Raw genomic sequence first — 4446 nt, 5'->3', positions numbered from 1 at the left:
ATATGAATATTTCAGTAGAGAAGTTAAGCTGTCTTCACACGTCTAAACTGACGCCAAAAAAGTCTATAGTTGCTATTAAAACTATTTTTATTTATTAGGTTGAAGTCCAGCCAGAGTTCAAAGTATTTTGAAGGGCAGTAATACTAATATATAGACACTTGTGTAGTCGTCTCCGAAGAAGGGTAAAAAAAATGCCAGTTTAATGATTTAATCAACATTATTATTAATATTACGACGTTTGGGCTGCATTACTTTAACATGTGGGGCGAAATTGTGGGAGTTATTAATTACTCCAATCTTCCAATAAAATACACTGATATTCCTGTTGCGGCGAACCCGACATCAATACATAACTATAAACTGTGTATCCAGACAGGTTGTTGCCGTCATAGCTAAAATTCTAGTTACAAGATGCCTATATTTGAAGGTTCTGGGGCTTTCCGTTTAGTTCTGTAAGTGTAATGTAGCCTAAAGGAGCTGACTTGTTTGTTTCTTACAACATTTATATTTTTAAGGATTAAATAACAGCTAGTATCAGAGGTGGTCATCGGATGATGGTGGTCTAAATAAATAATGATTAAACCTTCTTAAAACTGCTTCTTAGATTTATCTGGAGCCCTGCCTGCGCGTGTTTGTTTGTTTGGAAATGCGGCTCTCTTTTGCACCCAGCTGCCACAAATTCCAATTTTCTCTTTGCACAACTCACAGGTCGTAAAAGCGTTTTACGACCTGACCCTGTTCGCCATTGGCCGCTCACTGTCATGTGTGCGCGTGCAGTGTGCAGACAGCTTTGCCTCGCGCGCTCTCGACACCACAGAAGTGTTTCTCGGCATCCGCGCGCCTCCATGGACGGTAAACAATTTCTTACTTTTTATTTTTGTCTCTCTACTGTTCTCACCCTAAGGTCTTATTTTTTTTTAAATAACTCGTTACATTTTTCGTTTGAACGTTAAGACGTCATATATACGGTTTACTTTACTTGTTTACACATATAAGACAAGTTTCTAACCAACAGGCTGTCAAGAAAGCAGTGCTGAAAATGAGACGTATTTTTAGACTCTTTTCATTATGTGCAGGCCTTTTACAAGCCTCGTGCTATTTGCGCTGATTTCTGACTGATTTAATCATCCTTTCTTTTTCTCCTTTTCCCCCCCTGCTTATTTCAGAATGCTGTGGAAGAAAATGGAGTCCAGTAGACTGATGATGTCAGGTACTACTTCTGACTAATTCTTTACTATCTAGAACTATCCAGAATGTAATTCAGCAATGTAATTGAGTCCTCACAGTAGTTGTGTTTTTCTGCCGACTAATATCCAAGGTTCAATAAGCTCTCATGTTATGCTGCAGAAATATTTAACTTTGTGCACTGTGTGCAAAACCGTGCACCCTTACTAAATAACTGAATTTGTAATGATGGTATTAATGCTTCAGGGTCTGTCTGTACACACAAGAAACAGACTGAAACAGACTCCTCTTTAACTCTTTTTATCCAAATGATGAAACCAAATATTAATACTATTGTAAAAAAAAAAAAAAAAATAAGGGAAAAAGAGAGAAGCAGCATCCTTCATATTTGCATATAACTGAATTGGGTTAATTACCTTAAATCAAATATGAAAAATGCATCATTTGAATCTATATAAATACTATACATTTAAAATTTATATTGTAAAACAATAATATAATTGTAAATATACATGATGTACATGACGGTGATATAAGGCCTGATTCCTCTGAGTCTTTAACATACATTTAAGATCACATGACAATGTGCACATGCATATGCTAGCCCAATATTCAAACATATTTGTCTGTTTCAGCCATCAATGCAATCTTTATCTGTAAATGGCTCCATGAACCATTGGGGTGCAACACTAACAGGACACCTGGTGGCTCTTTTGAGGCAAACTGCAAAAATATCCCCAGAAAGCAATTTTTTTTTTCATTCTCAGGGGATTATCTGGCAGTATTATGACAAAATATCATCTCCTTACATGTTATCTTTAGTGCTTGTTCTGCTATCTGTCTCAGTGCTGATACTTTTCAAGGTCTTTATGTCAGAAATTCAATTTCTCCTTCTTTCCCCTGTAAGTGTACTTAATCAGATGGGCAGAATCATACAGAAGGAATGCTTTCCCCCATGTTTTTGTTTTCGCTGATGTCCCTTTTTATGAGGGCAAGTGTCAGAGAGACAAAGAGACAGAAAGACAGTGTTTTCTCCCTCTTTTGAATTTTACTTTTTTTTTTTCCCACAAGGGCAGCAGGCGGGGTGTGAGAGATACAGAGAAACAAAGACAGTATTTCACTGGTGCTGCTCACTCAAGCTCAGCTGGCACTGAGTATTTACAACCTACTGCAATGCGGCAAAGACTCTGTGTGTGTGTGTGTGTGTGTGTGTGTGTGTGTGTGTGTGTGTGTGCGGTCAATGCGTATAAGACAGAAACAAAGAGACAAAAGGAGATAGGGAAGATAGTGACGCAGAGAACGAGGCAGACATTAAATTAAAGCCTGTGACAGACAGAAAGAAAGCCTGAGAAAGAATGACAAAGATGTGTGAGATGAGTTTGTGTGTGTGAGGCATAAAACATGCCTGTTTCTCTCTCTTTGCAGTGCAGTGCAAAAACCCAAGTTTCAACTGGATGTTTTTGAAGACAAAAACAGACTGCAGGTTTGTCCAGGGGGCTTCATTTCACAGTTTTCCTCGGCAGACATCGAGGTTTAAGTTGCTTAAACACTATCAAATTTCAGGCTTGATCATGCAGGCTGCTGTTTATTTCTGTTTTAATAGTCCTTCTGTCATGGCTCGTATTTGGTGTTCGGCACAGTTCAGCTCATGCTTGAGCATTTAAATAACAATGTGTTTCTTTATAAAATGTCCTTATTTCCCAGCATTCACACAGTTCGGCTAAATTGGCCATTATCACTGAATGCAAATACTTATTTACAAGCAGTGATTGCCTTATTGATCCTGTCATCTAACTTTCTTAACTTAGACAAAAACATAGACCAATTTGGGGGAACTTCTAGGCCTGGAGTGCTAATGTTATTATTAACCAGCAGGGGGTGCTATTTGCCAGGAAATCGGCAATGTACACTGCAGCGCACACTGCAGATACTGCAAAATATCCATCCACCTTTATCACAGTGCTAACAAACACATAGATAGAAAAATACAGGAGACAGTTTAATCCCACTTCATTCAAGACAGAAAAGGGAACGGCTTTTAAAAGCCAGTAACACAAAGCCCAAGAGCATTATCAAATTTGTAGCACATTAAAAAAAAAAGTATATATATATATATATATATATATATATATATAATATATATATATATATATATATATAACTACTAACAAGGAAAGACTTCAGACTTCCAATACATGTGAGCTGGCGCTATTCGGTGTCGTTTGACCACTAGATGGCGTTAGAGACCCAAGGATGACATTTTTAAACAATGGCCTCAGCTAGCTGCACAAATTGAAGCTCTATGGATTTTTAACAGCCGCTGTTCAGACTGGGGTAGCAACACCATCTTCATCCTCCTCACGGTCCAGCCCCGTTATGACGTTCTTTTCTCCCACTTACATTGAATGCACCTGGAGCAGGGGGATTTTCTCCCGCTTAGTGTCCCGGGATCATTTTGTTTGGTCTGGATGGGATTTTATGTTACAGCTGCTAGGGGGAGTCATTAGGCAAGACGCCAAGCCAAGGTGCTATAAATCAGGGAGTCAAGTGGCTTGTGGTTTTAAAAGCACCACTAAAGCTTCAGTGATGGAAAGATTTATACAAAACGCGTACGAACGCCGTTGATCAGTGAAAGTTTGGCTTAATATGATTCATAATTATTAATTAGCCAAATGTTGAATATTTGAGTGTATTGTGCATCATCTTTTCAAGGGAGGAATAAGCCAAAACTAAAATCAATAAAATCTGCCATACTAGGAATAACGATATGTTTAAAAGAACCGATGAAATGCGTTTTATTGAAGTGTTATTGGCTTGTACGCACCAGTAGCCTGTGTGTATGAATTAGGCTCAATTGTTACCATTGTTTTTGTTATTCATATTTTTTCTTCTTATTATTAGTAGCAGTAAGTTCGGTTATTAGGTTTTTGAAGCATTGCTACGTCATTAGAGAGATTCTTGTATAACATTTGGTTAAATGTCTTGTTTGTGCCCAGCAGCCGCAAAGCTGCTAAAGCAAGCATACCGGTGTCCAGTCTGTTTTCACAGAGCAACTTTTATGGCTTTATTGCTCCCCATTTACGGAAATCAAAGCAGGAAACAAATGCTCCAAACAGCATTCCAGACACATCCGGAAAATGCAAAAGGCGTTCAGTCTCTGCTTGTTTTAGAGGAAAGCACTGCAGTGCAAACCACATGAGTCTCATGGGAGTGACAGCATGCAGACTCCCCATTTTACGCACACAAAGTATTTTATGCACG

The 4446-nt window shown here is 38.4% G+C and overlaps 1 long non-coding RNA gene across 1 annotated transcript; it reads left to right on the top strand.

The window, feature by feature from the left end:
* The first annotated feature begins 773 nt into the window (after window positions 1–773).
* Window positions 774–1542, top strand: LOC121814543. The gene is made up of 2 exons (XR_006054419.1): window positions 774–852; window positions 1167–1542. It is a non-coding gene; the product is annotated as an uncharacterized LOC121814543 (long non-coding RNA).
* Window positions 1543–4446: the final 2904 nt, after the last annotated feature.

This window comes from Haplochromis burtoni, unplaced genomic scaffold, assembly GCF_018398535.1.
Source record: "Haplochromis burtoni strain Fernald_Lab_line unplaced genomic scaffold, NCSU_Asbu1 Contig_57, whole genome shotgun sequence".
Taxonomy (NCBI): domain Eukaryota; kingdom Metazoa; phylum Chordata; class Actinopteri; order Cichliformes; family Cichlidae; genus Haplochromis; species Haplochromis burtoni.
Note: the sequence above shows the minus strand (reverse complement) of the source record. Positions and strands in the feature narration are given on the sequence as shown.